General features: G+C 37.8%; 3 non-coding genes across 3 annotated transcripts; 2 read left to right on the plus strand and 1 right to left on the minus strand.

Moving 5' to 3' along the window:
* Positions 1-10154: 10154 nt before the first annotated feature.
* TRNAS-AGA (transfer RNA serine (anticodon AGA)) lies at positions 10155-10236 on the plus strand. Its single transcript has one exon. It is a non-coding gene; the product is annotated as a tRNA-Ser (tRNA).
* Positions 10237-14072: 3836 nt separating this feature from the next.
* TRNAS-AGA (transfer RNA serine (anticodon AGA)) lies at positions 14073-14154 on the plus strand. The gene has a single exon. It is a non-coding gene; the product is annotated as a tRNA-Ser (tRNA).
* A 5480-nt stretch (positions 14155-19634) lies between these two features.
* On the minus strand, positions 19635-19716 carry TRNAS-UGA (transfer RNA serine (anticodon UGA)). The gene has a single exon. It is a non-coding gene; the product is annotated as a tRNA-Ser (tRNA).
* Positions 19717-21946: the final 2230 nt, after the last annotated feature.

A 21946-nucleotide genomic window follows, 5' to 3' on the forward strand; every position in this document is an offset into this window, starting at 1 on the left:
GTGAGCAACTGTATGGAGATTCCTCCAGAGTAGCATACTGTGTTTTCCACATTAGTGCAGTAGTGTATATCTCTACCTGTCATGCTGGAGACCATGGTTCAATTCCGCTACACGTTGGCCATTGTCTCTCTTCCAGTTAACCACCAAGGACTGGGGTTCAGGAAGTAATATGAAGAGAGGATGGCCTCTCCACAATTACCAAGTGATCCAGCCGGTTTGGTGACAAGTGAAGATTACATCTTGATGTGATGTAAATATATACTATTATGTGTATATGTGTACTTTAAAATACATGCATATATACACATTTAAGGGTATATATTTTAAAAGCATATATATGTGTGTGTGTACTTTTCTCTCATGTATATGACAGAGAGAAAAGGAAAAGAAAATGCAGTAATATGCTAAATATGCTAACATTTGGGGACTGGGGTAGCCAAGAATTCTCTGTATTCTTGTAAATTTTCTGTCAGTCTGAAATTATTTCAAAATTAAATTATTTTAAAATTAAAAGTTAAAAGAAAAAAAGACTAATAAAACTATAAATGAAAAATATATTCATTGACATTTAAAAGCACGGATATGCAATTTGAACCATAGATATAAAAGAGATAAGAAGTAAATTAATGAATAAGAGTTTAGAATTGAGGAAGGAATGGGATGCAAACTGCTACAGTGAGCAAGAAAATTCATAACACATGAGAAAAGCTAAATAGAGAGTGCGTGCCTAAAACAGTATTGTTCAATAATGACAACATTTTGGGATGTGAAAATAAGATGGTACTACAATTCAAAACAGCAATAACATGTATGATGGGAAGGTGTGGCCATAATCCAAATTATTCTATGCTCCTTTATAATAATGAATAAGGTTAGAATTAGATGTACACTCAAAACATGATACATACTTTGGACCAATTGCTGAATGGATGAGTCTTAAAATCAGTATTTTTGTGGGCCATGTTCAAAACCAAACAGCTTTTCTTTTTAATGAAGGAACATCCTTCCAAAATATAAGAATAAATTTGAAATTTTAATTTAGAATTAATTTTTAACATTTTATCAAATTTTGGTAGTCGAATTTAAAAGTTAATATTATTATGCAGCACTGCCAGATACTAGATTATTTCTTCAGTAATTCTTTTGCACAGTTGAGTGATCAAAGTCCATTCCTTTTCAACTAACATTGAATCTCATTTGTCTCTAACTATTACTTCTTTTCATCATAGACAAAATATTCTTTTTTATTTTTTACAGAGGAAAAAATGATTGATCATAGATAAGAACTATAAAGGCATTGATGAGCAATCAACACAGGCAGGGCTTGAAGGGCCACATCCTTGAGAGAAGGGAAACACATGATATGAGTTGCACAAGAGCTTGCCCTCAAGGGACATGTTCTATTTTGCAGCATTTTAGAATAGACTCCAAGTGGAAAGAAGCAGTTACCCTGGACTGAGGAGACACTCGTCAGTGTTTGGCTACCAAAATCCATAGGACCTGAGGGTCAAAATTCAGATGATGAGGGAACCACAGAGAAGGAGCTCAAATTTCCATGTATAAATTCTCCTTACAGCATTGGCTAATTCCTAAATTGCACACACACAGGAAGATGTTCCAAACTCTGTAGGAAAGAGCAGCTGGAAGGCTAATGATCTGTAGAGATTCAGCAGCTGCTTAGTTCTGGAGAAACAGAGGTTAAAGTTCATACCTCTCCCAGTTGGAGGGAACCCGATAAACACTATCAGCTGTCATTTGAGACTTCAGAAGCATACCTCTTAAGCAGTAAGTGACAAACCCAGCTGTAAGGACCAAACAAGAAGAGCAAGGGCTACGTCTTCAGAGTAAAGAAAAACTAAGTAGACCGACCATAACAAAGGCTCAATCTTTGTATATTGCAGAAAACTCTGAATGTTTGGAAAGAAAGCAATACATGTCTATATAATCCATGGATCAATGAAGAAAACACAATAGAAGTTTTAAAATACTTTGAGCTGAATGATAATGAAAATATGACACATCATAATTTGTCTAATGTAGCTAAAGCTATTTTTAGAGGGAAATTTTTGTCTTTAGTTGCATGTATTAGAACAAGGGAAAGGTTGGAAATCAGTGATCTAACTCAAGAAGCTATAAAAAACTGGGAACTTAAATGCAAAAAGTAGAAGGAACTATTAAAATAAGTGCAGAAATCAATAAATGGAAAGCAGACATGCATCAGAGAAAATCAACAAAGTAAAAGGTTGGTTCTTTGAAAAAATTGATGAAATAGATAAACCCCAAACAAGAATAACTAATAAAAAAAAGAGTAAGTTAAAACACAAAATACCACAACAGGAAGGAAATAGATGATATTCATATATATCCTAGATATATTTTAAAAACAAGAATGGTATCATAAACATCTTTATGTCAATATACATGAAGCAGTTAATAAAATGGATGCATTCTTTGAAAAATACAGTATACCACAAGGGACACAGAAAGCAATAGGAAATCTGAATTGTCTTATGCCTATTAAAAAATTAAATCCATAATTTAAAAAGTCACTCCTATAAACCTCCAGGCCTAGGTAGAATCTCTTGTGAATTCTTCTATACAAATAAGAGATAAATAATATCAATCTTACAGAAACCCTTTCAGAGAATAGAAAATATTCTATATCTTGATCATGGTGATTATTACACAAGTATATGCATAAGTAAAAATTCATCAAACTGTATAATTAAGATTTGTGGTCTCTTCAGTATGCAAATTACACCTAAATTTAGAAAATGAGAAAAATTAAAGCAAAGTAAGGATGGTTTAACTCAAACAAAAGTAAGGAGAATTCCTCACTTGCAGCTGTGCATTACAAGACGTAATAAAAGGTATTCTTGGGTTAAAGAAAAATAAAGGATTTGAAAATTGGAATTAATAGGTGAATTAACATGGTAGCTGGTTTCATGGTCAGTATACGACATATCAAGTGTGTTAATATGTACCAACAACAAACAATTGGAAATTAAAAATTTAAAGTTTCCATTTCAATAGCATCAAAAACAACAACTGTTTAAGAGTAAATCTAATGAAAGTAAATTTAATAAAATAAAAATATAAGTAAAAATCAATCCAAAGAGAAGAAGTAAAATAATATAAATACCTTCAATCTAAAAGGGGTTAAGAAAGCAGAAATTAGAGAACAAGAACATACTGGCAAAATTAAAAGAAGAGCAAGATGGTAGACTTAAACTTAACTAAATAAATATTTATCTTGAATGTAAGTAGACTAAATATTTCAATTAAAAAATGAAGATTGTCATACTGGAAAAAATTTACCCGAACTACATGTTCTTTATATGGCATACAGTTTAACATATTGGTTTAAAAAAAAAAAAGGATTAAAGTAAAAGAATGTACAAGACATATCAGAACAAGTAACCAAAAAAGACAGACCAGGACCATTTTAGTGATAATAATGTGGTATTTGTAGACTCTCAAGAAAGTAGCATTACTAGAAATAATGAGGCTATTTCATAACCTCCAGGGTCAATTTAGTAAAAAGATATAACAATTTTATATGCACATAATAACAGCTTCAAAGTATAGAAAACAAAAGATTGGCAGAGCTAAATGGAGAAATACAAAAATCCATAATCATAGTTGAATATTTTAACACTTCTATAGAAATAACTACTGCAACAAACAGACAGAAATTTAGTCAGAAAATTTTAAGCAATAGGATTAATACTATACCCAACTGAAGAATATCTCTGTTTTTGAGGTATACGTGAAACATTTAACAAAATCACCAAATGCTAAGCATAATGCAGGTGTCAACAAATTTCAGAAGATTGAGATCACACAGAATATGTTCTCTGAGCACAGTACAACTAAATAAAAATCAATATCAATAGCATAGATAAATAGAAAATTCCTAAATGTTGCAATATTAAGTAATACAGTGCTAAATAAACCCATGGGTCAAATAAGTTTTTTAAAACTATAAAATATTTTTAACTGAATGATAATGAAAATAAGACATATCACAACTTGTGACATGAAGCCAAAACAGTGCTTAAAGTCGAATTTTTAACTCCAGATTCACATACTAAAAAGAGGGAAAATTGAAATTTAATGATCTAAGCTTTCATCTCAAGAACCTAGCTTAAAAATATAGCTAGGTTTTAGAGTTTAAAAAATTAAACTCTAAAAGTTAGAGGGAAAGAAATAATGAGAGCTGTAATCACTGAAAAAGAAAGGAAAAATAGACAAAATCAACAAAGCAAAAATTCGCTTGTTAGTAAAATTGCTACCCCAAATTGACTGATTTTTTTTAAAGAAACAAAGAAAAACTAACAAGGATAAAAAGAGGACAACATTAAAGATCTTACTGATATCAAATTAGAGTCAGAGGATAAAATGAATAGTTTTGGGGAATAACTTTGACAATAGAAGATAAATTACAGGTTTCTATATAAACACAACTTACCAAAGCAGACACAAGAAGAAATGAAAAATTTAAATAGTCTGAAGTTCATTAAAGAACTTAAAAATCATAATTACCTTCTATATTAGTTTACTATGGTTGCCATGACAGAATACCACAGATCAAGTGGCTTAAACAACAGAAATTAATTTCCTCATAGTTCTGGAGGCTGGAAGTCCAAGATCAAGGTGTCCACAGGTTTGGTTTCTCCTGAGGCCTCTTCCCTTGGCTTGCAGATAGTGACCTTCTCTCTGTATCCTCACCTGGTCTTTCCTCTGTGCTTGCTTATCCCTGGCATCTCTTTTTGTGTGCCCAAATTTCCTCTTCTTATAAGGATACTAGTCAGGTTAAATTAGTGCCCATTTTAACAGCCTCATTTTAAATTAACTTAATTCCCAACTCTTTTTATGAGGCCGGCAAAATCTTCATACTAAAATCTGACAAGGATGTTACTAGAGAGGAAAGTGCAGGTCAAACTTTGTGTTAAACATTCTAGATGCAAAACCACTAAACAAAATAGTAGCCATCAGATCCAGTAATATAGAGAGAGAAGAGTCAAAGTCAAAATGTAATGCTTGTTTTAGTAATATGAAATCTGTTTTATATATAAAAAATCAATCACTTTAAATTTATTACAAAATGTAAGAGAAAAAAACAAAAGATCATATTAGTAGATGCAGGAAAAACATTTGAAAAAATTCAATGCCAATCATTAAAAATTTCCAGCAGTCTAGGAATAGAAAGGAGATTTCTTAATCCCATGATGCATATATACAAAATCCTACGTCTATCATCCTAATTATGGTAAATATTTGACACTTTCTCCCAGTTATTGGAACCAGGACAATCAGGACCACTATCACCACTGCTATTCAACATTGTATTGGGGGTCTTAGGCCATGAAATAAAATAAGACAAAGAATTAAAAGATATTAAGATTGGAAATGAAGAAATAGGACTGTCATCATTTGCAGATGATATCATTAAGTGCTGGGAAAATCCCCCCAGATATACAAATTATTAGAATTAATAAGTAAAAATAGCAAATTTACTGGATACAAAACCCCATATTCAAATATATGTTGTATTCATATATACTGGCAAAAATAGACAACTTTTTTGTCATTTACAATAGCAAGAAAACTACCAATATCCTAATAATAAATACAATAATAAATGTAATAAAAATGTGCAAGAGTGCTATATTAAAAACTCCAAATCACTGTGCAGAGAATTTTTAGTAATATCTAAATAAATAAAAAGATACATCATATTCATTGATTGAAAGTCTCAGATTCAATGTATTTGAAATAAAATGCTCAAAGAGTACTTCTGATAGAATTGACAAACTGTCTCTAAAATATATGTGCAGGTGGAAAGGACCTAGAATAGTAAAGGAAATCTTGCAAAGGAAGAACAAATCTGGAGGACTTTTACTACCACATAACAAGACTTATTCTAAAGCTATGGTGATTAATAAAATATACTATTGATGTAAAGATAAAGAAAGAGATCATTGGAACAAAATAGATATGCTGATACAAAACCACATACATATAACAAAGTGTCACTGCAACTCAAAGGGGAAAATGATAGATTTTTCAAAAGATGGTGCTGGGTCAACTGGATATACAAAGGAAAACAATGTGGACATTGGCCTCTTCTGTAAACTATTCCCTAAACTAATTCAAGATGAATTAAAGCCCTAAATGTGCAAGGTAAAATAATAAAATTTACAGAGGAAAACAGGAGACTATCTTCATGAACTTTGGGTTGCCAAGGATTTCCTGTATAATAAGCACAAAAAAGCAATAACCATAAAAGATAGGTAAATTAGACTTTTTTAAACTTAAGAATTTCAGTACATCCAAAGTCACCATTAACAATGTGAAAAGGCACAGAGTGGGAGATGTTTTTAATAAGTATATCTGACAAAAGATTTATGTCTAGACTGTGTACAGAACTCCTTAAAATCAGTAAGAAAAAAGACAATAGGTAATAAATCAGATGGTGGGAATCTGGGTAGTATCTCTTGTGATGATGGCTGATAAGCTGGTCACTGTGGGGGTCCTCTTTCAAGGACAGTGTCAGTCAGCTCCCTCTCAGCGCAATACTGACACATTATTTTTAATCCTCTGGGAAGAGCCTCCATTTTTTTTTTTTTTTTTTAATAAAGAAATACTTCTTGTGATCTACTAAAGAAAAGATGTGTTTATAATGTGAATGATATATCTAGTATAACATGCTGTGGTTTTTTTCTTTCTTTTTTTTTAAAGAGAGCGGTTGCTTGAGGATAAACAGCTAGTTTTTTTTTTTTATTAATTAATTAATTAATTTATGGCTGTGTTGGGTCTCCGTTTCTGTGCAAGGGCTTTCTCCAGTTGTGGCAAGCGGGGGCCACCCTTCATCGCGGTGCGCGGGCCTCTCACCATCGCGGCCTCTCCTGTTGCGGAGCACAGGCTCCAGACGCGCAGGCTCAGTAATTGTGGCTCACGGGCCCAGCTGTTCCGCGACATGTGGGATCCTCCCAGACCAGGGCTCGAACCCGGGTGCCCTACATTGGCAGGCAGATTCTCAACCACTGCGCCACCAGGGAAGCCCCAAGCCTCCATTTTTGACAGAACATTTCCGCTTCAGTGTCTGTACAGGGTATAGTAGATGGCCAGTAATCATCTATTTCCATCTCTCCCAAGTGAACCTTCCTGTACTACAGAGGCTAGAAGGTTAAAACTACATTTTCCTAGCTCCCTTGCAGCTAGGTGTGATTTAAGCTTTTTCTGGGAGTTTTCTAAGGTGGAAATAAGGCACCTTCTAATTCAGTTGTTTTGTGCTAACAAGCATTGTCATGGACAAATTGGGATTTTCTGCAGAGGAACACAGGTGAGGGGCGTCAGTTATTTTGCTAATTCACATCTAGGAGCATGGCACACTCCAGAACATGGAATTCTCAAAGTGTGGTCCCCAAACCAACACCAGCAGCAGCATTTGTCACCTTGCCTAGAAATGTAAATTGCTTTCTGACTGGTCTGTGTTTATTTGTCTATTTGTTACCCATTAACCACAGGTCCAAATTAACCACCAGAGTTGTTTACATTTCCTGCTACCACCTCATTTATCTAGCTCTCACAGCCAATATTTCTCCTGCCCTACATAAGCCCAGGGCCAGGTACCAGATAACTAGGGACAGACCCTATGCCCCCAAACTCCCCGGATTATTAAAATGATCTAATCCTAAACTGTTTACTCTGACTTGCCTTTCCTTTCCTATGGAAATCCCAATAAAGTCTGTAACGTGTGCCTTCCTCTTGCTCTTTTCTGCCTCCTGACCGACACTGGTACTTCCCCCTGTGGCCCTGAGTAGTTTCTAGAGGAACTGTTTCTAGGGAAACTGTGAGTAACATCAAACCTCTCTTTAGTGGCATTGGCCTCTCCCTGTCTTCTCTCACTCACCTTTGTAAATTAAGACCTGGCTGACTTGCTTTCTGTCATGATAGATAGCTTTCATACTAAATTTTGAGAGCAACTTTCCTAGAGAGAACACTGCTGTTGCAGAAGCCTACAGATATCTGCACTACAGTTCAGGCAATAGACACCTGAAATCAACGATTCCAGCGGCAGCATTTTGATTTCCTATTTTCTTCATTGTAGACAATGGCAACCTCTCTGGGAGACTATTACTGCAGGGTTGTTTTAGGAATCATTTCTGCAGGGGTGAATTAGAGCTGGCACCTCCCTTCATCCCTCTGTGCCGAAAATTTTGTAAGCTTCTGTGTTCTTATTAATCCCCCTTTTGCTTAAAATAGCTTGAGAGTTTTTGTTTCTTAAGTAAATTTTTGACATGTAACACAATATTAATGTGGAAAAGTACATAAACCATAATTTACGGCTCAAGAAATTTCCACAAAGTGAACACACCTATGAAGACGGCACCCAGAATGAGAAACAGAACCATTCCCAGCATCTCCAACAGCCCCTCTCAGGGCCTTTCTCTGCTTTCAGCAATCACCTTTCTGATTTCTAACACCAAAGATTTGTTTTGCCTGTTTTGAACTATATATAAATAATATCATGAGCTATGTATGCCTTTATGTCTGGCATCACTCCAATACTATGTTGTGAGATTCTCCCAATTTGTGTGCAGTTGAAATCATTTATTCTCATTGCTCTACTATTCCTTTGTATAAAAAGCAATTATTTATCTTTTCTATTGCTGATGGACTTTGGATTGTTTCCAGTTTGGGACTAAAATGGGTAGAACGATTTTGTTTCATGAAGCTGAACTCAGATTCACTTCTTTTATCTGAATCGATTCTACCAGGCTATCTTTTTTTTTTTTTTCAGTCCATACATATTAATGGAGAGAAAAATAAACAAGGTTGAAACTTACAAGGATCTCTGTTTATTTTACTGTAAGTGAAAAAAATGATTAAATTCAGTTCATCTTGATTGCAGTCAATTTTTTGGGGGGGGGGCTCAGATTTTTTTAAAGCATGAAACGTTCTGTCATTTCTTCAGTATTTAACTCCCTTCAAACTAGAGTCCCAAAGGAATTTACCTACAATGTTATAGGCTTGTTAAAAATGTGTAGACCAAATAAAAGGGCTGTGATATGACTAAATATGGCAACATCTGTATCACAACTTATATTTTACTTTAAATTTGCAATTAGTTATGTTATAACTTGCCATGATTTTTGAAGAATGTTTATGTGATTTTCATTTTGATAGGAAAGACAGTTCAAATAATAGGCTGCTTAGCTAAATATGGAATCTGGCTTCTCTACCCAAAACTCGGCTTAATACTCAGAGCAGACTCCCTTCCTTCCATTAAACCATGAGGTTTCTTAGAGTTGATTTTATTTCGGTGATAAACAATCTCTCCTCATCCCCTGAGCCGCTTCACTCTTCTCTTCACTCTGCTCCCTCCGCCTCTTCTGTTTGGACCGCTTGACAGATCCCTCTGTCTTCGGTTTCTCCTCCTCCCCTTCTTTGTCTTCCCCCTTGTCCTCGTCCGTCTTCTTCTAAAAATTCGATTAAGACCTCCTAAGCAGGCTAGACAAAAATCAGTTTCAGGACTTGGGAAAACATTGTGACTGAGAAACTAAGGTCGAAATATAAGGAGAAAAACAAAAACAAAAACACAATAACCTGTTGCGTTGGTTAACTTTAGAAAGAAATGGCTCCTGCGTCGGCCAAAAATCAAACCAGATTATGAGCCTAAAGCCTTAGCAATATCATGGCGAGGGAATACCAAGGCAGCTTTCCACGTCATTTTTCGCGCGGTCCACCTGGGACACAAATCAGCGGAAGCAATTTTCTGCCTGGAACCCACTTGGCACAGCGGCCTTCATCCCGGAGCAGGCCCTTGGAAGCCCGAACATCCCGGACTAGAAAACGGTTAGGTCCTGACTCTCCCTCGATACGGGCTAGGTTTGGTGCCAGTGCATCGGGATTGCAGACGCTCCCAAGAGGCTGCGCCCCAGAGTGTTATTTGAAGTTTGCTGGTAACGCTAATGCTCACGCGGTGAGGGCTCTATCTCATTCCGGTGTTCTTGATTCCAGGGGGTGTCCGAGGTTGGACTCTCTTCCTAATTCTCGTTTCACCTCAGCGTTTCCACTCAGCTCACCATGGACACGTGTTTGTACCGGCCACGTGATTCCTGTCACTCCACCTTCGCTCTGCAGATGTAGTCGTGGCCGAGTGGTTAAGGCGATGGACTAGAAATCCATTGGGGTTTCCCCGCGCAGGTTCGAATCCTGCCGACTACGGTAAGCTTTTTTCCTCCCTGAATTTATACCTAACCTCTTCAACTGATCAGTTTGACAATCTGAATTTACCCAGAAATGAACTCGCTAACCGTTTCTCACCACAATAGCGCAGGCTTCTAGACTAAACTTGTCCCGCTCCGGCCCGGACATCACTCAAAACGCACGCAGCTCCTGTCCTGCGATGATTAAAACAACCCCAAGCCTTTCTTTGAGCGAAACGCTCAAACCCCCACCTCAGATTTTCTTGTCCACGGAATTACGCCCTATTTGAGAGAACACACACACAAAATATATCTCGCTTAGAAAAGTACACTTCATGAAATCCTGACTCACTGCTCCGTTTGCAGGGAGTCGAATCTGAGATATTCCATTTATGATTCTAGTAAGAATCGTCACACCAGCAAGCAAACCAACATTATCTCGCTAGATGACCCAGCCCAGGAGCCTGTGATACAGGTGAAACAAGAGGTACTCTTCACTAGGTGCTTTTTTTTTAGTATAGTGGTGTGTGCGCTGGTCTGTTACCTGCAATACAGGGGCTCGGTTCCCAGACAGGATATTTAAGTCATCTTTCTGAATTTTGTGGCTCTGACAACCTATTCTTGTTCTTCCACTCAAATGTTAAGTTTCTTCTTCTTTTAACTTATTCTTTTCAAGACAACTAAATGTAATGAAAAAGAAGCGAGCAGACTACATCATGTGATGAGTAACACAAAAGGAAACTCGTAACTTGACAGGGGAGAAACTTGTCAGATACCTCCTTAATCAGTTGATCATAGTTAGTATTTCAAGTATTAGGACATTCAACATGATGTGCCTCTCTATATGATGAAATGCACAGAACACAACCTCACTAGTGTGGTATTCGTGCTGAAAACGCATAATCTGAATTTAACTGTCAGGAAACAACAGACGAATTCAAAGTGAGGGGGCATTCTACAAAATATCTGACCTGATTTTTCAAAATGTCAATGAAATGAAAAACAAAGCAAGATTGAGGAACTCAATCCAGGTTAGAGGACTAAAGAGACATGTCAGCTGAATGTAATGTATTTTTCTTGAAATAAAAGATTCCCACTATTGGCAAAACATTAACAAGGTGTGTAGATTAAATGAGTTTCAACCCTGATTTTATAATTATTCCATGGTTAGGAAAGAGAAGGTCCATGTTTTAAGAAAATACATAATGAAGTATTTAAGGTAAAGGGACACCTTGTCTAAAATTCACTCAATAGTTAAGAAAAAAGTTATACATATGTAAATCTGTCTGTATCTGTCAAGAAAAATAAAGCACATATGATAAATTGTTAACATTTGGGGAATCTAGGTAAAGGATTTATGAAAATTCTCTGTACTACCCTTGCAATTTTTTCATAAATTTGAAATTATATCAAAATAAAAAGTTAAAAAAGGAAAAGAAACAGATAGAACAATAATAAAAATGCACTCATGGAAATTAAACCCCAAATACAGTTTGAACATTAGGTGTAACATAGGTGATGAGGAAACTATTAAATATAATATTAGACCCGATGGAAGAATAGTATGCAAAATTCTATAGCAAGCAAGGCAATAAACATTATTTTTAATGATGACAGATATTTAAGATATAGGTACAAGATGGAAGTATTACACAGTAGTATTATGCATGGTTGGAGGGTGTGAATATAATAAAATAATTTTAGGGTCTGATGGTTTTGTATCAGGTGAAAATGAAAAGTGCATTTACATCAGCTTTTCTGTGACATCACCATCAAAGTTCATAATTAAGAAACACCTGTCTAGACTATAAAAATAAACCTGAAAATTTAATCAACATTTTAATTTAAATATTAATTATTACCATTATGTTATTTAAATGCTAGTGTTTATTACAAACTATTAGGTATAAAATAAGCTACAAAGCTATATCATACAACATGGGGAGTATAGCCAATATTTTATTATAAGTGGGGTATAACCTTTAAAAATCATGAATCACTCTGTTGTATGCCTGTAACATATAATATTGTACAGCAACTATACTTCAATTTAAAAAATTAAATTTAATGTAAAAAACAAAACAAAACGTTAGTGGTTAAAATACTAAAACGTGATACTGTGTAACAGAGTTATTCACTAAATTATTTCTTCAGTCACTCTACTTCACATTTGAAGTAATATGTAGATGCCCAATTTCAGCTAAGCTTAACTATTATTTGTCTGTGTTTCTTCTTTTCATTATAGACCATATACAAAATGTATGTGTGTATAACAAGTGGAAATTAAAATTCAAATATTCCATTTGCAGCAAAAACGTAAAAGTCTAGGAATAAATCTAACAGGAGATGTGCAAGAAATCTATATTAAAAACTACAAAATATTGCTGGTGGAAATTAAATGGAGGAAAATACTATGTTTATTTTTCTGGAAGGCTCAATCTTGTCAAAATGACAGCTATTTCCAAATTGATCAACAGATTCCATGAAATCCCAATCAGCCTCCAAATATGTATTTTATGGAAGTTAACTCAGAGTTTCAAAAACACATTTGGAAATGTAGAGCAAATTAAAAAACAAGAAAATATTGAAGATAGCAAAATTGGAGGAATTACACAATATATATATATCAAGACATATGTAATTACTTATAAATCTACAGTAACTAAAACGGTAAGCTATTGGTTATTATATATAAGTAAGTACAAAAACATTATCTTCATCTCTGTATCAACTTGGCCAGGTTGACCTACATTCCCCAGAATTCCTTTTTCTGTGTGTTTCTGGTTGGATGGTCCCCAAGAGATATTCTTGTAGGAAACTTGGAGGGAGAAAGTCAAGTCGAAGCCATTCTGTAGCTCACATTAACTCATCTGCTCACTTGTCATGTGGCAACATTTGGGCCTGCAGCTGCCTCACCTTCCCCTGGATCCTCCTTCACCCTCCTCCTTTCCTGGACCAAATGTGTGTGTTTACCTCCAAATGAAGGGCTCTGGCTGCTGCTCGACACCTGCACCACCAAGGTCAAGGGCAACCAGAGCTGACACAGGTATCAGTCCATTGCATGGGGCTCCAGTTCATGCTTGTGGATTCCAGCTTGTTCTAATCTTCCCCACCTTACACTCATCTTCCCTTCTTGACAACCTTCTCTGTGGATTTCGAGCTTCAGCATTATAGAGACTATTTTACCAATCCCTACAAACCTCATACATATATGAAATGTATATATCCATCCCAGTGGTTCTGCTTGTCTTATTGAACCCTGACTGAAATTTTTACTTTCATATTTTTGCTATTACAAACAATGCTGCAGTGGATATTGTAATCATGTAAATCACCAGCTGTTTCTGCCCTGTTTCCGAGTAGGTCAAAGTGATGATTTCACACAAGCTATCTAATCTCCCATTCTCTCTTCAGCGTGCTTATGAGTGTCCAGGACTATTGGAAGACGAGCTGTTCAAAGGCAAGTGTTCAGTGGGGGTTGGAAGTTAGGACCTGACCCCACCTCGGAGTAAGCAAAGTTTGGTTCTAGTTGCAGACCCTCCAGAGCCCAAGCTCAGACCACAGCCTAGTGTCCAGGGCCGGCAGGCATTCGCTCAGAGTTTACTGAATTGACTTGTTTGCTTGAAACACCGATGATCATGCGGTGAGGACTCTCACACCAGCGCTGTCGATCGCGTAGGCGGCATGAGAGGTTGGACTTAAATTAAAAAAAAAAATCAAACCCTTATTTTACCTGAAGGCTTGTATTCAACTCTCAAAACCTACTTTCTTGTATGCTGAGCCATGGTCACCCTGGTTTCCGTTCTTTCTTGTCTATAATTTGAAAAAAAAAAAAAAAAATGGTGGCAGAGGTGCGTAGTCGTGGCCGAGTGGTTAAGGCGATGGACTAGAAATCCATTGGGGTCTCCCCGCGCAGGTTCGAATCCTGCTGACTACGACAGTTACTTTTTTTTCCGAGTGAAAGTAGTTGGGAATTGCTCCGCGGAGGGAAAATTGAAACGAAACCACAGCGTTGCGAGATCTTGACTAAACTTATTGTGTTCTTTGCCCAGGCCCAAATTCCATGGCTATGGGGAACGGAAGTTATTATTTCATTACTTTTTATTAAAATTAAAGGTGCCTTAATAAGTAGAGCCCTAATCATTTTCCCGCCAGCGGAGCCTCCGCACAGTTCTCCGGAACACCTTGAGTTTCCCTGCCCTCCAAACCCGCTGGAAGCCTATATTTTCAAGACAACTCTTTGTAGTTTTTCTTCCGCAATGGAAAGGAGCCCTGTTTCCTAGCCCAGTCTTCGGTCAGTTAGCAGGGAGATTCCGGGGAATCAATGGTTCAACTGCTTTGCTCTCCTGGATTCGTGTTTGCAAATCTAGTACGACAAACCGTCAATGAAACCGACGCCATCACTGTCAAAAGAGCAGGCTGTCCTGCCTGGCCTGCAGTTTCAGCCCCGGGGCGGAGGTGGGTGGAGCGAGAGGGCTGAGAGAAGGGCTGGAGACACTTGGTTGGTCGCGGACGAGTCCGAGGGAGTTCAGGCTCAAATTTGCCAAAGGTAATCAATAGTAGAACACAAAATCTGTCGGCTAAAAGAACACGAACAATAGTACTCACATTTATTAGATATCTTTAAGGAGTGAAAGTCATCCTCCTCCTCGTTAGTATAGTGGTGAGTATCCCCGCCTGTCACGCGGGAGACCGGGGTTCGATTCCCCGACGGGGAGATGGTGTCGTTTTGTCTCGTCACGTATTTTAGAATTCCCAACAATCGTGTTGTCACTGCTTAGAATCGAATACTACACACCCTCTTTCTTTAACATGAAAGTTGCAGAACTCACTCTGGTTAGCGATCTTGAGCAGGGGACCTCAGATTCTGCGGCAGTTGCTGCGGCTTCTTCTGAATTCTGGAGTGTGTTCGGCGATGGCCACTACTGGGCTCTGGGACTGGGAACTGAACTACACGGGGACCCTCCTGCCAGTTCTTCTCAACTACAGCACCCTCCCCAGTTTCCGTCACTTCTAGTCCCGGCTGCTCTAATCAGAAAACATTTCAGCGCAAGTATCAAATGTATACTTTGATACTCACAAGTATCAAAGTATCAAGTATTTGATACTTTCAGTAGCTTAAAGTATCAAAGCTACTTTAAGGCCCAGAGGGAAATCTAGGTTTAAGTGACACAGGACTGAGAATGCTCATTGAGAGTTAATGAGATTATGGTTGTCTGGCACCTGCCTTCTATTTAAATGCAGAAAGAACTACTGAGGCCAAATGCCAAGATCAAAAATCCCATGTTCAAGACCTCCGTCCTCCTAGACATCAAACTCTGGAATGATGATACCGACCTGGCACAGCTGGGGGCCATGTGTGCTCCATCCAGCTGAACTGGCTGGCCTAGGCAACTCGAAATTGGTGCCCCTGGATGCATATAAAATGTGTGGAGGAAGATGACAAAAAGTGATCACAGACTTGCGGGAAGAGGAGATTCCCAAGTTCCAGGAGCATGTGAGGAGTGTCAACATTGCTGCTTTCAACAAGATCCGAAGCTCCAAGTAATGTTCTTGAGACTGTACATCAGACTTTACGAATTAAAGCTTTCTGAAGCGAGGGGGGAACTCAGGGATGGATAAATAAGCTGATGGAACAGAAGAATGCATCCTAAACAGACCCATTTATACAGTCACTTGATTTAAAACAAAGGCCACCCTGCAGTGCACTAGGGAGAGACAGTTCTTTTCAATAAATTGAAATTCAATAAATTGGTAGCTCAATTGGATATTATGGAAATAAATGAATCACGATGCACACAAAACTCTGATGGAATGTATATCTAAACATGAAATAATGCTTTTGAAAGATAACTTAGGATAATATCTTCATGACTTTGGAGTATGCAAGAATTTGTAAAACAGAGCACAAAGAGCAGTCACCACAAAAGATATATTTATATATTAGACTTCAGCATTGGAAACTACTGTCCACCAGTAAGCAAGTACAAGACAAATCTTAGAGAAGATATTTGTATTACATATGCCTAACAAAAGACTGTGTCTAGAATATAGAAGATGCATTGTTATGACTTTGTTAAATTAACAATTGTTAAGTAGAGCACAGGATGCCAGATGGTGAGTCAGTCAAGTTTCAACAACAGACTACAGAGAAATTGAAATAGAGAAGTTTATTATTCACAGGTCCTGGAGGAAGTAGTACACTGCATACTTCAAGGGGCCACATGCGAGAGGTCAAGGCAAAGTATAGACAAGACAGAGCAATAGGACCTGGGGCACATGTTTTTATTAGGGTCCATGGGTGGAGTGCTTTGGGGTTCCCAGACTAAGGCGGGATTGATCAATTCAAACCAAAAGAGAGAGTAAGTTATTTTGGTAAATTCCAAAGGGGTCTAATCTAAGGGGTACACAAGGGAATGGTCCTGTGCAGGGATGACAGTTGATCACAAGCGCTGTTGGGGAGGTAATATCAGTAACTTACATTTGTTTGAGACTCTGTAGGCTGCTATCTAGGGCATGCACTTGCATGATGAGGCTAGTATCAGCTCAAGGTCCCTGCACACCGCTTGGCCAAACAGATTGGATGCTAAGGCAGTAATACCATGGAATAGCTTAGCTAAACTCTTGACATGTATAAACACAGATAGACGTGAATAAGAAAAACAAATATGGAAAGGATAGACAATCCATTAGAAAAATGGGCAAAAGAGTTCTACAGGTCCTTCACAAAAGATATATCAAAATAACCAATAAACATACAAAAGGGTGATCTTCATTCGTCCTCAGAAAAAGTGAAAAGTAAAACAATTAGATTCCACTATTTTATTTGTTAGAGTTTACCAGAGAAACAAAACCAATAGGATGTGTGAAGGAGATTTATTCTGAGGAATTGGCTGATGTGATTATGGAGGCTGGCAAGTCCAAAATCTGCAGGGTGAGCAGCAAGCCGGTGACCCAGGAAGAGTTGATGCTGTAGTTAGAGTCTGAAGGCTGAGTGTTGGCAGATTTCCCTCTTACGAGGGAGGCCAGTCTTTTATTTTATTTTTGCAATTGGATGAGGCCCACCCATATTATGGAGGACGATCTGCTTTACTCAGAATCCACTAATTTAAATGTTACTCTCATCCAAAAACACCCTCAGAGAAACATCACAGAAGCATGGATTAATGGTTGACCACATATCTGGGCACTGTGGCCCAGCAAGTTGACACATAAAATTAACCATCACAAATATTTACCTACTAGAAGGGTTAAAATAAAATAACAAAAGACAGATACTACCGAGCATTATCAAGGATGTGGAGCAACTGGACTCTCTCATACATGGGAATATAAATTGGTTCAATCACTTGCAAAAGTGTTTTGGCATTACATACTAAAGCTTGAACATACACAATGACTGCAATCGTGACTCTGCAATTCCATCCATAAGTGTCTCCAGCCAGCAAAAATCCTTGTTTGTATTCACTGAAAAACATATATAAGAATATTCATGGCAACACTCTTTATAATAGCCAAAATTGGAAACAATCCAAGTGACTTTGTAGAGGAGGTGGATTTTAGAAATGCCTTGACATCTGGGGCTGATTTTGAAGAGTGGAGATGGTGCAAAGATGCCTGTCAGAACAAGGGGCTTCTGTGACCGAGGAAGCTCAGAATAAGAGTGTCCGGAAGGGGTGAGGACATTCCTGTATTTGGTACCCTGCTGGCTTCTCTTCTGTTCCATCCCGTCCATCTCCTAGCCTTCCTCCTTCTCCTTCTCTCCCTCCCTACCCCCTCCTGTTTCTCCTTCCTTTTGTTTTTCCACATTTTCTCTGCTCCTACCTGGACCTTTTCTTCCCACTTTCTTCTGCATGGGAATCAAAGTACTGAGTTTCTGAATTCATATTTTGTTTCCTGAATCAACTGTAAGGCCCAGATAAATGTTCACAACCATGTTTAAGTAAGTCTACAAAAAAATAACACAATCAAAAAATGGGCAGAAGATCTAAACAGACATTTCTCCAAAGAAGATATACAGATGGCTAAAAAGCACATGAGAAGATGCTCGACATCACTAATTATCGGAGAAATGCAAATCAACACTACAATGAGGTATCACCTCACACCGGTCAGAATGGCCTTCATCAAAAAGTCTACAAACAATCAATGCTGGAGAGGGTATGGAGTAAAAGGAACCCTCCTACACTGTTGGTAGAGCCACTATGGAGAACAGTATGGAGGTTCCTTAAAAAACTAAAAATAGAACTACCATATGATCCAGCAATCCCACTCCTGGGCATATATCAGAGAAAACCATAATCCGAAAGGATACATGCACCCCAATGTTCATTGCAGCATTGTTTACAGTAGCTAAGACATGGAAGCAACCTAAGTGTCCATCAACAGAGGAATGGATAAAGAAGATGTGGTACGTATATACAATGGAATATTAATCAGCCATAACAAAGAATGAAATAATACCATTTGCAACAACATAGATGGACCTAGAGATCATCATACTAAGTGAAGGAAGTCAGACAGAGAAAGACAAATATCAAATGATATCACTTATATGGGGAATCTAAAAAAAGGTACAAATGAACTTATTTACTCTATAGAAACAGAGTCATGGATGTAGAAAAAAACTTATGGTTACCAGGGGGAAAGGAAGGGAGGGATATATTGGGAGATGATTGGGATTGACATAGACACACTACTATATATAAAATAGATACCTAATAAGGACCTACTGTTTAGCACAAGGAACTCTACTCAATACTCTGTTAACCCCTATGGGAAAAGAATCTTAAAAAGGGTGGATATAGGTATATGTATGTATAACCGATTCACTTTGCTGTACAGCAGAAACTAACACAACATTGTAAATCAACTATACTCAAATAAAATTTTTTTTAAAGTCGATGGTTCAGATACCATTTTACTGTGCAGTGTTGGGCGAGTCAATCCTCAGTTTCTTCATCTTTAAAATGGTGCTAATATTATCTACCTGATAGGGTTCTATTGGTGGTTAAGTGAGATAATCCATGTAATGCCAATTCAATGCCTGGGGCATAGTAAGGCTTCAAAAATTGTAGCTGTTAGAATATATACTGTTTTTATAAATCTTGAGTTCCCTAGAACAGATAGTAGCAGTGAAAGCACCTCCACCCTAGGAGAGGATGGAATCTGACTTTGATGCTGAGAGAATCCAAGTTGGCATGACCTGTAAATGAGGAAAAAAGAACGGCCTTCCTCGATTCAGGATTTGATATCACGCTCACACCGTAGTAGACTTACTCCTCTATTTGAAACTGCCAGTGTTTCAGGAGGGCAGGTTATTTGACCCAAGGGAAATAGGTGACGGATGACGCAGGGTGAACAAGACTACAGAGCAGTTTCAGTTGCAAAGGAGCTTTCGTCAGGTGCGGATAAAACCGTAGTCGGCAGGATTTGAACCTGCGCGGGGAAACCCCAATGGATTTCAAGTCCATCGCCTTAACCACTCGGCCACGACTACCTGCTGAAGCAGGTTTCTTGTTAACGACTTTGAAGGTACAGCGAGCGGCGTGCCATTTAATCGCTGTGAATCAAAACATAGTGAAAGCTATTTTGGTACATAACTATTAGGTCTGGTAACAAAGAATTTCCTATGTCCATTCAGGGCTTCTCACGCTTGGATGAAATAAGTCATCCACGGCAAATTGAAATTCAGCGGAGGAAGATGGAACTCAAAGAATCATTCTGAGACAAGGGATTCGAATTTTCTATGCCTTAGAACTGAGGGTGGCCCTAGTAGCCTCAGACCTGCAAGTGCCAATGGAACTGGAAAAGGGCTGGAAGAAATCTGGGGAAATCCGAAATCATGGAACCAGTCACGTTTACTTTCAGCGTTAAACACTAAAACAGAAATATCTTCAATGGCCTTCAACTGCTTTTACCTTTCCCTGCCTTAAAAGAACTATTTGAAACCGGACTTGAGCCGGGTGCAGGGTGAGAGGGGTGGGGAGGGTCCAGGAACTGAAGGAAAAGATGCTGGGAAGATCTCCAACCCCTCAGGAAAAGTAAACTCCTTTTCGCCTTCCCCAGAGAGGAAAGCCCAGAGCCCAGGAACCTTACGAGGGAGAAGCAACCTGAGGACATTCTCTATCTCTCTTAACACACAAGGTCGTGAATGCCAGACTAAATCTAGCTGTAATGATAGGATTGTTTCTGGGTTTAGAGACTTGATTCAGTGAAACACTGTAGAAGTGGATTCTTTTTTCCTTTTTTTTTTCTTTTTAATGGGGAATTTAGGACTATAGCACTGAGTTCTGAGAATTGAAGTACTTGGCCAAAAACACCGTCAAGTAGATTCAGACAGACTTTCAGATACAAACAGGAGAATGCCTTTCATGGCTGAGGCCCTCAAACTCTTTCATACGTAAAGCTCTCCCATATCTGTTGTCATTTACGGCAGGCAAAGAGACAGTTGTTCATGTAGTGGGTTGAATTGTGTCACCCAATAAGATATGTTGAAATCCTAATTCGAGATACCTGTGAATATGACTTTATTTGAAAGTAGTCCTTGCCAGTGCAATCAATTTAAGATGAGGTCATACTGGATTAGGGCGGGCCCTAAATCCAAAGAATGCGTCCTTATAGGGAGAGGGACATTTGAGACGTACAGAAAAACAGACACACAGAGACAGAGATTGTGTGAAAGGGAGGCAGAGACTGGAATGATGCAGCTGCAAACCAAGGAGCTACAAGGGTTTTCAGCAACCACCAGAAGCTAGGAGAGAACCATGAAACAGAGTCTCCTGCAAACCCTCTAGAACCAAACTTGCAGACACCTTGAATTTGGATTTCTGGCCTCTGGAACTGTGAAAGAATAAATTACTGCTGTTTTAAGCCACCCACTTTGTGGTAATTTGTTAAGACAGCCCTAGGAAGCTAACACTGTTCCCTTCTCCTTATGCTGGGAACAAGGTCCTTCTTGCCACTTTAGCACTTCTAAATTCCACCAGCGAGGCTCATGCAAATAGTTACTCCCTTTCATATGGTAAACTCATTTTGGACAAAACTCTCCTAGGGAAGTAATCCAAACTAAAAGAAATCATTTATGTGCAAAGACATTTATGATATTTTTAGTTATAACAATAAAATAATTAAACATTTTCAACAATGGGGAGGGGGATGATTATATAACTTGGGGTATATATACCTGGAAGAATATTACCAAGCCATTGAAAATAATATTTTGTAAGAAGTTTTGAATAGCTCAGGGAAGAAGCACAAGATATAATGTTAAATGAAAAGAGTAGGATAAAAAAATACATGTGCTATATGACCTCGATTATGTAAAATTTGGGGAGGTGGGAGAAAATAAACCGAAGTGTTGCTAGTGTGGTTTCTGGGTTGTGTGATTGTGGGTTATTATTATTTTTTCTTTGTTTTTCTATGATGTGAAGCAGACATCATTACTCAAGTTTTAAAAGTGAGGAAGCAGAAATAGTGATTTTATTGCTGGAACAAGAAAAACGTAGTCTCTAGATACAAGACTTTCGTATTACTCCGTAATCAAACATTGAGCTCAAGTGGTCATTTTCCAAAGGGACTACTGTTTGCTATGGTGGTGAAACCCAGGACTTTATCTTTGCTTTCTTACGATGCTTGTAAGTTAACAATAAAAGTAATTAAAAGAGGTGTAATCTCACAGTGATGAAAAGAGCAGGAGAGCGAGTGACAGATGGTAAGAAACATTGTTT

The sequence above is a fragment of the Eubalaena glacialis genome, chromosome 7 (assembly GCF_028564815.1).
Source record: "Eubalaena glacialis isolate mEubGla1 chromosome 7, mEubGla1.1.hap2.+ XY, whole genome shotgun sequence".
Classification (NCBI taxonomy): Eukaryota; Metazoa; Chordata; class Mammalia; order Artiodactyla; family Balaenidae; genus Eubalaena; species Eubalaena glacialis.